At 36.6% G+C, this 11,049-nt stretch overlaps 1 long non-coding RNA gene across 1 annotated transcript; it reads right to left on the bottom strand.

Moving 5' to 3' along the window:
- Positions 1–4,834: 4,834 nt before the first annotated feature.
- Positions 4,835–10,047, bottom strand: LOC106870306 (uncharacterized). The gene is made up of 4 exons (XR_001409510.2): positions 9,864–10,047; positions 9,089–9,426; positions 7,939–8,516; positions 4,835–7,176 (listed from the first exon to the last, which is right to left on the bottom strand). It is a non-coding gene; the product is annotated as an uncharacterized LOC106870306 (long non-coding RNA).
- Positions 10,048–11,049: the final 1,002 nt, after the last annotated feature.

Genomic DNA, 11,049 nt, shown 5'->3' on the forward strand with positions numbered 1-11,049 from the left:
AGACAGACAGAGAAAGGGAGAGAAAGAGAGAGGGAGTGAGAGAGGGGGAGATAGAGTGAAAGAGAGAGGGAGTGAGAGAGATAGAGAGTGAAAGAGAGAGGGAGTGAGAGAGATAGAGAGTGAAAGAGAGAGGGAGTGAGAGAGGGGGAGATAGAGAGTGAAAGAGAGAGTGAGTGAGAGAGGGGGAGATAGAGAGTGGTAAATAAGTGAGACACTGATGTGCAAACTTATGCTGGCGAATGTTAACGTGACGGAAAATAAGTCATTTTGTGAACATACTGCACACGCCTTAGCTTACGCAACCATGCCACTTTTTCCACTCGTATCATTTATATTCAATAGAATTGCCAAACTGCTGGGTGTGTGTGAAATTGCATTTAAATATATTTTATATGCTTAAAAGAAGCATATAAAACATGCTATCCCATAAAAAAGTTTTTAAATAAATCTAGAGCATGCTCGTAACCCAAATTATGTCTGGTTGGTGAAAAGGTGTCACCAACTTCACTGATCTCTAACAAAACTGAGAACTGTTATCATTGTTGTTTTCGCTATTGTTGCTGTCGATGTTACTGTTGTTTTTCTCGTTGCTTTGTTGTTACAGTTGTTGCCATTTTAGTTCTTGAACAACCAAACCTCTCACCAAATGCGTCCTTTCTAATTTGGAATTCAGGGCTGGTATTATTCAACCAAAGCATTCCTTAAGACGACAGAATATGATTCAAGGGAAATTTGGCTGCTATCTAGAGCACGTCAATTGATTATCGCCTGGTTTGTTTCGACCGTGCGTGGTAAACCCAAGGGCTGACGATCGAATCGTACAGCTGTGGTAAGAAGCTTGCTTACCATCCACATGGTTCCAGGTTCAGTCCCACCGTGTGGTACCTTGGGCAAGTGTCATCTACTATAGCTTCGGGCCGACCAAAACCTTGTCAGTGGATTTGGTAGGCGGAAACTGAAAGAAGCTTGTCGTATAAATATATGTGTATGTGTCTGTCCCCCCACCATCGCTTGACAACCGATGTTGGTGTGTTTACGTCTCCGTTATCTAGTGATTTGGCAAAAGATATCGATTGCAACTAAATGAAATGAAAATGGTCTCTCTACTCGTCTAATATATCTGCTGGTATTTGTGTCAGTTGTTTAAAAAAAACTTCCTTTTTGTCATATCTTTGGTTCCTTACAAATAAACACATTAAACGACTCACCCGTACAATACATCGCTTCAAACAAGTTTATTTTTTACAAAAACGAACGAAAAAGACAAAAGAATTCACAATATTCAAATATACGCTATGGTAACCCTATTTATATCGAAAATATATTTAAAAGTTGACACATATTTAAATTTTAACTTTAATTTCATTTACATTGACTAGCTGGCGGAATCACTTCGAATAAAATGATGTTGTTGTTTGTTCCTTGTCGAGCTCGTAAGAGCCGGTTTCCCGGTTTCATTGGCGTATAGGTTCCCCCCAGGGACGGGACGCTGATCCACCGCAGGTGAGCTGCTAGATGCTGGAGGAAAGGGTGAAAGTCGTGGGGAAAGAATCAGCAGAAGTTCACCATTACCTTCTGCCGGAGCCGCGTGGAACTTAGGTGTTTCGCTCATAAACACACACATCGCCCGGTCTGAGATTCGAACTTGCGATTCTTCGACCGCGAGTTTGCTGCTCTAACCACTAGGCCATGTGCCTCCACTTCGAACAAAATGCTTCGTTGCATTTCGTCTGTCTTTACATTCTGAGTTCGAATTCCGCCGAGGTCAACTTTGCCTTTCATCCTTTCGGGGGGTTGTTAAAATAAGTACCAACTGAATACTGGGATGGATGTAAACGGTTTCCCCACCCGTCAAAATTGCTGGAATGGTACAAAATAGGGAAAGAATACTTGTGGTTCTGAATACTTAAAGCGTGGCTTGCACACCACTGTAGCTGCTTTGGTCTCAGATGAAATAATTTACCGGACAAGTAAAACACCGGCATTATATTTTCATATACGCTAAGGAGAAAATGCTAAGACAGTAATAACAATACTGCTACAATTACTATTGATAATAGTAATAAATATAATGATACTAATATTAAAAATGATAATAACCCTTTCTACTATAGGCACAAGGCTTGAATTTGGGGGGGGGCAGTGAATTAGATCAACTGGTACTTAATTTATCGACCCTGAAAGGATGAAAGGCAAAGTCGACCTCGACGGAAATTTGAACTCAGAACTTGAAGACGGGCGATCTGATGCTAAGCATTTCGCCCGGTCTGCTAACGATTCTACCGACTCGCCGCCTCTATAATCATAATAAATAATAATAATAGTAGTAGTAGTAGCCACTACAGACAGTTGGAACACGAACAGCATTAATAATGATGATGACTAAAGATAGTTTTGTGGGTGATAGGGGAAGTAAAACGGAAATATGCAATAAACCACATGAGCAAAGTGCGAGGGTTGATAATGAAGCTAACCAGAATTTTTCCTGATGACCCTAGGAAAAAAAAACTAAATGAGTTGGGTGAGCCTGAAGGAACTAAAACAAAATCTTGAAACAAAGGAAGAAAGTAGACTGTCGTAGAAAACTATTTATCAAATATGTTAGTGTTGAGAGAATATAGGGCTGATATTGATATAAATCAAAATTAAAATAGGCCTAACAACACTAGTATAGGGGCGAGAGAGAAAGAGAGAAAGAGAGAGAGAGATGGTGTGGGAGAAAGAGAGCAGTAGAAATTAGGAGTAAAGTATTAAAAGTGAAGTGTGAATACTCAATACTCAGTTGCTTATAAAGTTATTGGAAATCACTGCAAAGAGATCGATAGGAATAAGGATTGAGAAGAAGAGAGCAAACACATATTACAGAACAAATTAATTACAGGGGTAGATATTAGAAATCGCTGAATTGGAGAGGTATAGGTTGTTGGCAGTCTGTCGCTAACGACGTCGAGGGTTCCAACTGATCCGATCAACGGAACAGCCTGCTCGTGAAATTAATGTGCAAGTGGCTGAGCACTCCACAGATACGTGTACCCTTAACGTAGTTCTCGGGGATATTCAGCGTCACAAGGCTGACCCTTTGAATTACAGGTACAACAGAAACAGGAAGTAAGAGTGAGAGAAAGTTGTGGTGAAAGAGTACAGTAGGGTTCGCCACCATCCCCTGCCGGAGCCTCGTGGGGCTTTAGGTGTTTTCGTTCAATAAAACACTCACAATGCCCGGTCTGGGAATCGAAACCGCGAGTCCGCTGCCCTAACCACTGGGCCATTGCGCCTCCACAGAGGTATAGGATATAGTGAATAAAGTGAAGCTGTTGACACCCGTTAGAAGGTAAAATGCACGGCGCATAAGAAGTCGCAGAATTTTGGATAAAGTACTGTAAAAGGAAATAAAATATAGTGTTGCCAGCGTTATATGAATAAATCTTCGAGAGATCTTGCAAGAATTGCATCTCAACCCATTAACTGCCAAATTTTATATTCATATGTTTTGGCTTTGCCAGGTGTCTTAGGAGTTGAAATAATATGTAGTAATTAAATTTTTTTCAAATGTGAATTATTTTGGAAATTATGATAAATTTTTCGAAAAGTCCCAAATGGGGATCGCTGAAAAACTAAAAAACAAAAACATATTTATCCATTTCTGTTCAATTGCAATAATAAACAAGTTTGTTTTTTGGAAACTATAGTATCCAATGCGAAGGTGTATGAAATATCAATGAATGTTAAAATGAGAAATGCAAAAAGAAAAAAAAAATTCAAAACAGTCAATATTTTTGTAGTTCAAAAATTGCAATTTATGGTATAAAATGTCCTCAGAATTAACCAGAGTTAATAATGACAAACTTTAATTATTGAATATTGTTAAACACACCCCTGAAAATGCAATGTACATAAGGAATTCACTTGAAATATAACTAACAACCGTCTGCGTAAACAGAAAAATAACCTTAGTGAAATTAATTTAAGATTAATTAGCTACTTCTGAAATAAGAAATATAATATAGGTAATATTTTTGTTTTCAGAACACTCCAAAAATATAATAGTGCAAACAGATGCTTTGGATAAAAAAAAGATTCAAACTTACCGCCAGGTTGTTCCGACATTTCGTTTGGCTAACTCAGGAATTATGGGATTCCCCGGTTCGGGTCAGAAAGTGGAACGAGGAGAGTAACAATTCTACACTAACAAAGAGAGAGAGAGAGGGAGAGGGGGTGTCTGGCACGTGCGTCTTCTCAAAGCAGACGATCTCAGAGCAGACGACCTCAGAGCAGACGATCTCAAAGCAGACGATCTCAAAGCAGTCGACCGAGTCACTGAGAGAAGGGGGAAGGGGAGGCAGAATATATTAGACAACACCTGGACGGAGTTTCTTTGAGACAAAAAGTAACTATTTTATCGAATTTTCCGATGATATCGATAAAAAAATCACGGAGCATGCAACGCTTAGCTTGCATTCTTGAGAATGCATGCCCCTGGTATATATGTATACATATATAAAGAGAGAGACGCACTGGGACAGAGAGAGAAAGAGAGAGAGAGGGGGAGATAAATTGGAAGAGAGAGAAAATATGCAAAGATAACAAAATATGCAAAGTTAACAAAATTCTGATATTTATTACAAAATGTAGTATTTACAATTCGCATGAAAAGACTATCACAGATTTAAAAGATAATTTTGATACACACACACACACACACACACACATACATGTATGTATGTATATAATATGCCATACATACATTTATATAAATATTTATTCACATACATATATTTGTATGTATATATATATATATATATATATATATATATATATATATAACGTGGTAAGGTTTCAACAAGTAGATAGATATAAAAATGACTGTAGTCTCTGTCATCAAGTTATATAATAGATAAAAGTACGTAAATATATATAAAAATATTATATATATTGTTCTTCGTTATGAATTATTTACCGATAGTATAAAGTTTGAAAAAAAGTCTTCTGATCATTTTCAACCATTAAATGATCGTATTGTTTCAATTGGATTCATTGTGTAGGATCACAATATATATATATATATATATATATACATGCATATATATTATGTGGTGTGGTTTCAACAAGTAGATAGATAAATAAATAGATAGATAGATAAATAGATAGATAGATAGATGTCAGAATAACTGTAGGTTATAGATATAAAAATAACTGTAGTCTCTGTCCGTGAGGAGGGGCCGTTGCGCCATAATGCCGTCAGGAGGCAGGCCCCGAAACGGTGCGCATTCTCTTCTGATGACCCCCATACACTTGCTGGCTCCCGGTATGCGGAGCTTTCGACTTGTAGCACTTGCATATACAAGTTATTTACAAAACGTAGATAAAATTACGTAAATATATGTAAAAATATTATATATATTGTTCTTCGTTATGAATTATTTACCGATAGTATAAAGTTTGAAAAAAAGTCTTCTGATAATTTTTGACCACTAAATGATCGTATTGTTCCAATTAAATTCATTGTATAGGATCACTGAAATGTAACTTCATAAGGAAAATATGTGCATATGTATATATATATATATATATATATGAGTATAGAGAGTCATTAGAAAACAAAGAGATGACACCAGTAAAACCAAATGTTATGTAATGAACTTCATTCGCTCATGTTATTGAGTGAGGTTCCCAAATATGTTTTTTTCAGTGTCGAAAGATTATTAGTTTGGTAGAACACTTCCGGAAGAGAGTTTTTGTATTTCAGTATTTCGCTTAGGCATAGCGAGGGTAATAATCTGGTGTAGAACTCAATATACGTATAGTCCAGAACACAATGTTTTATGAGTAGAGAGTGGTAATAGAAAACAAAGAGATGGCACCGATATATATTTATGTGTGTGTGTTTTGCTTATACAATGGTTTGCTCTTTGAAAATATTTAACCCTTTGATGGAGTTTAAGCAAGTTTTCTGATTTGTCTTCTCATATATATCATAGTATCAGTGTTGCTGAAAATGACATCAGAGAATCACACCTGATCTTCTTCGACCAACTGAAGTTAAGGAAAGAACAGCACCTTTTGCAGGATAATCCAATGGAAAAGAAATTCGGTCAATTAAATGCTTGAATACGAGACGTGAAAGGAATATTTCACTTCTTTTGGGGGATTATTCAAAAGTATAAAGAAATATCGATGTACTTCCATTCAAATTTTGCACTCGTCCTTTTGTTGTTTTAAATAGACAAGTATGGATGTGTGTGTATATGTGCGTGCATGTGCGAGTGCACTCACACAGACACATAAATATACACTCAAACGTAACACACACGCATATATTATTCTGTGTATATATATCTGTGTGCTTTATTTGTCCGTCTGTGAGTGTTTATATATAAATTACTTGAAACAACTTTGTTCTTCTTATTTGAGAAATTGTCAGTTTATTCAGCTTAAGTAATACAATGGAATATTTAGATGGTTCTTACGCTCATAACGATAACACTGCGTTGAAAGCTTAATTGCTGTCTTTAGAGCTTTTGATTTCGTTTCCCATCACAATCACCGTCGATCACCATAGCAACATTACAGTTTTACAACTGAACAAATGACAAGACAAATCTATATTTGGTTGGGAGGTAATCGAAACAATTCGATGCCTTTCTGACGAATGCCATTATTTCTTTATTGATGAACCGAGTTTATTGTTTTTTCTAAATATTTATTTGTTCTTTGTTGTTGGTGGTGGTGTTGTTGAGTATTTTTATTGGTTTGTTTTTCTATATGATAGTTTAGTAGAACATTTCATACAGTTTCTTACGGCCGCCATTGATAATGTCCTACATAATTGTTGAACCAATGCGATGCAACCGTTGAGGCAGTTTCATACGACCATTACATCTTTTCTCTCTGTCTTTGACGAACGATGGAATAACGTAGTTTTACGAATAAAGAAAGAAATAATCACAGAGAGTAATGCTCAAATGTTGTTGTGCTCTGCGACCCTCCGAACGTTGAAACGCTCTTTTCAAATTTCAACAGTGGTTGTAAGATGTTTTTATTTTAAATCCGATGTTTAACAATGGTCATAGAGCTTCGTTTCCTGTGATTGATTAACAATGGTTGAACAAATTCTCTTTCAGTAGTCATGAACGTTTGCAGTTTCCGTTCCAGTGCTTGTGTGCCGTTATACAGTTTCTGTAAAAGAGGAAAGCATTCATTATAAACTGTGTAATAACGTAAGAATACTATATTGTATTTATTAGCTGATATAAATATGCTGATGTAAATGTGTTTATAGCTGTGTAATAAAGAAACTTACTTCCCAACCACATGGTTCTGGGTTCAGCCCCACTGCGTGGCACCTTGGACAAATGTCTTCTACTATAGCCTCCGGCCAACTAAAGCCTTATGAGAGAATTTACGATTCTTTGGGACTTTCCAGTATATACAGACAGAACCATCAAAGCTAATAAACTGGATATTGTTGAGAAAGACCAAAGCAAGAAAGTCGGTTTATTGATCGACATGAGTAGAAAGGCCTACGACAATGTCCCACACAATTGGCTCTTGGAGTATCTGAGGACGCTTAACAATTTTTTTGGAGAAAGCAATGTATGTGTGAGAAGTAGAACTGACATGTGCAAACGAATCGTTGTGCTGATCTCTCTGACATGTTTCAAAAGGATTGACTTAATGCAATGCTGATTATTATATTGTGGAAGTTTATAAAAGTTGAACGGTGACGTCCAGAAAGACTAGTAAGTGGTTCGAGGTTTACGTGGGTGAAAATGATTGTGTTTCACAGCGGGGCACTTTATTTCCTAAGATAAGGCATATCAAATAGAAACTGTTAACTTCAAAATTATACAGGTTTTAAGATTAAAATGTCGATGCCTCGTGATGAATTTTCTGCGTCATTTAGGAATATAGAAGACGTTCTTAAGAGGAGTAACTTACCTCTATTTGGTATTCTTTGTAGCAGTTCAGTGAATCAAATTACAGCACAATGATTGTAAATGGTTGATCAATGATGACAGTGAATGGTTCAGGGAATTTAATAGATGAGAGAGGTAAATCAGGCGATCGTTGATCAATGGTTCTCAATAAAAATTCACAGATGGTAGTGTGTGATATAATGGCAATGGATGATTAGATAATGGTTGTTGATGAGTGTTCGCTAGTGACATGGAATGACTCAGTGATAAGGGATTATTGTTCAATTGTTGCTGACGGTTGGTCAGTGGAGGATGATGGTTGGTCAGTGGTGATAGAGAATGATTCTATGGTTGTGGAAGTTGAATGAATGTTTGTGGATGACCCCCGCCCCTGATGGTGGTTATTTCTTCGCTGGTAGCTGATGGCAGTGTTTGTTTGGTGGTTCGTTTCTTTGTGTTTGCTTCTAACTCAGTGCTATTCTGTTGTGTGTCCTTCCGCTGTAGATTATTCCGTTGAAGTAGATATCCCTGTGATCTTGGATGGTTGTTCCGTCGAGGTGAATAATAACTCAGTAAATGTCGATTATATCTTAGATGTCACTTCAGTGGTTGTGAATGGTTGCCCAGTTGAAGGTGAAGAAGGAGAAAAGAAGAAAAAGAAAAAGTAGAAGAAAATAATTATGTTCCCAAAACAGAATTTCATGATGTTGTACGCTCAATAACCTCTAAACTGTGTCTATAGATATATTAGGGTTCTCTCGCAAGTTCTCTTGTAAGGTGCCAATATATATACCTCTCTTTTTATCATGATGAAAACCATCATGATCCAGAATCTGTTACAGAATAACACAACGATTATGATCACAATTATGCATGATCTCAAAAAAAAAAAAATTACTACAAATATGTGGTGTTTAATATGTAAACTGGAGCCAAGCGTGTAAAGCGTTCCAATATGTGTCTACTGAAACATAACCCTTTAGTTTACATTAGCTCAATTTGCGTCGTCCTCAAATGAATTACGAATAAAGCAAGAAGCGATGATAATCAGACGACTTGATGTACGGATATGAAGTTCACATTTCTACCCTCAATGAAATCAACATTTAGAAGTCTTGCCACGCTATTTGGGATGTGGGAAACCCGCCATTGAAAATGAGGAAAGCACTTACCTGCAGCTAATGAAGTTGATGCTTGATCGGGAATGGTAATTCAGTGGCAGAGGATGGTTAGTCAGTGCTTGTTGTTTGTTCACTAATGGTAGCGAAGACTTCAGTAGTAGCAGATGACCGTTCAGAGGGCACTAGGGGTTGTTCATAGGTGGTTGTTGGTTGTTCACCGCTGCCAAAGAATTCACTGGAAGTAGATGGTTGTTCAATGGTTGATAGTGTTTCTCCACTAACAATGGTGGACATAGACACAGTGCTAGTGGTCGACTCCGAAACGGATGGTCGCTCTGTCAAGGTAGAGCCAGTAGATGTTGACAATATCTCAGTGGTTATAGATGTCACTTCAGTGGTTGTGAATGGTTGCCCAGTTGAAGGTGAGGAAGGAGAAAAGAAGAAAAAGAAAAAGTAGAAGAAAATAATTATATTCCCAAAACAGAATTTCATGATGTTGTACGCTCAATAACCTCTAAACTGTGTCTATAGATATATTAGGGTTCTCTCGCAAGGTCTGCTGTAAGGTGCCAATATATATACCTCGCTTTCTATCTCTTATTCCTCCGCCTCCTCTTTCGTAAGCTGTCCTTCATTTACTCTCTTTCTCTCTCTCTCTCTCTCTCAATTACACTAAATGTTCTCTGTCAGTATCAAAATTTCATGTCTCTATTATTTGTATCAATGAATTAATTATCTGATATTCCGTTGTGTTTTTTGTGTTTCGTCCTTGGTCTTTCTCTTTAAAATATATCTTGCAAGAACCTAGTCCCAGTATTTCACTTACCTTGCCAATCTGCTGTCGTTTTGTTTTTCATAACACCTGGAATATTTTCAATACTTTTTATGACATTTTCCAATACGTTCAGAGATTGGGGATCTGATTGATTCTGTTGTAGCAGACTCTTGAATGTTAGTTCAGCATCGACAATCAAACTACCATTTCTGAAATAAACAATAAGAACCAATTCAAACAACATATTTCCATCATCTGAAAATATTTGCCATGTTTTACAATACGATTCGATTTCTAACCCTAATAGCCTCTCACCAATTTTGTGTTTCCCTTTCTCGTTGAAATCTTCCACATAATATATGCTTCCCAACAAATTACTCATAAGAGCAAATGAACTCCTCTCGCGTTAAATATAATGGAAATAGACATGCAACAAGTGACACAGCTCGTTTGAGACTTTCTACCTAAAGAATTTCTCTCCAACAATATTTCAATTTGTGACACGAGCACAGATTTTTCGAAATTCGTGACATTCAAAACCTTTCAGATAACTTGTTAGCCTAACTTCAACGGACGTCTTTCATCTCACTGATTGCCGTCTCAAACTGCAACAGACCCTGCGTATATTAACGATGCACTCTATGACTGGTTTTACATGAAGTATTATGTCAGTTAAGGTTCAAATGCATTTCACTCATTGCTGCATTTCTTACATATAAGCGCACACATTCCTAAAGTGGTCATGCTACTCTTACCCACTTCTTAATTTTCGACAATGTGCCATGAATCGAACGCAAGCAAAAACTTTTTCCAATATATTAACTGGGTTCATGATTTAAAGTGAACATAAATACAGAAGAAATCTCACCCTCTTAACATATATATATATATATTATAATGTTTGAGGATTACAAAATCCGAACTTACAAGGAAATACAATTTAATAATATCAAATTGAGTTGTATAATGAAAAATATATTAATAATTTAGAGAAGAACCACCATGGTGCAACTCAACCACTTTCGTTTTTATAAACTTAACTGATTTAAATTTTTAGTCCAATATTACAAATTTTCTCTTGGATTTTTAAACTAGTATTCTGCATAGTACGTTTTTCTTGGTGGTGTCTGATCTCCTTCGTCGTGTGAGTTGCACCATGGTGGTTCTTCTCTAAATTATTAATACATACATACATATATATATATATATTATAATGTTTGAGGATTACAAAATCCGA

Source organism: Octopus bimaculoides, chromosome 24 (genome assembly GCF_001194135.2).
Source record: "Octopus bimaculoides isolate UCB-OBI-ISO-001 chromosome 24, ASM119413v2, whole genome shotgun sequence".
In the NCBI taxonomy this organism is placed as follows: domain Eukaryota; kingdom Metazoa; phylum Mollusca; class Cephalopoda; order Octopoda; family Octopodidae; genus Octopus; species Octopus bimaculoides.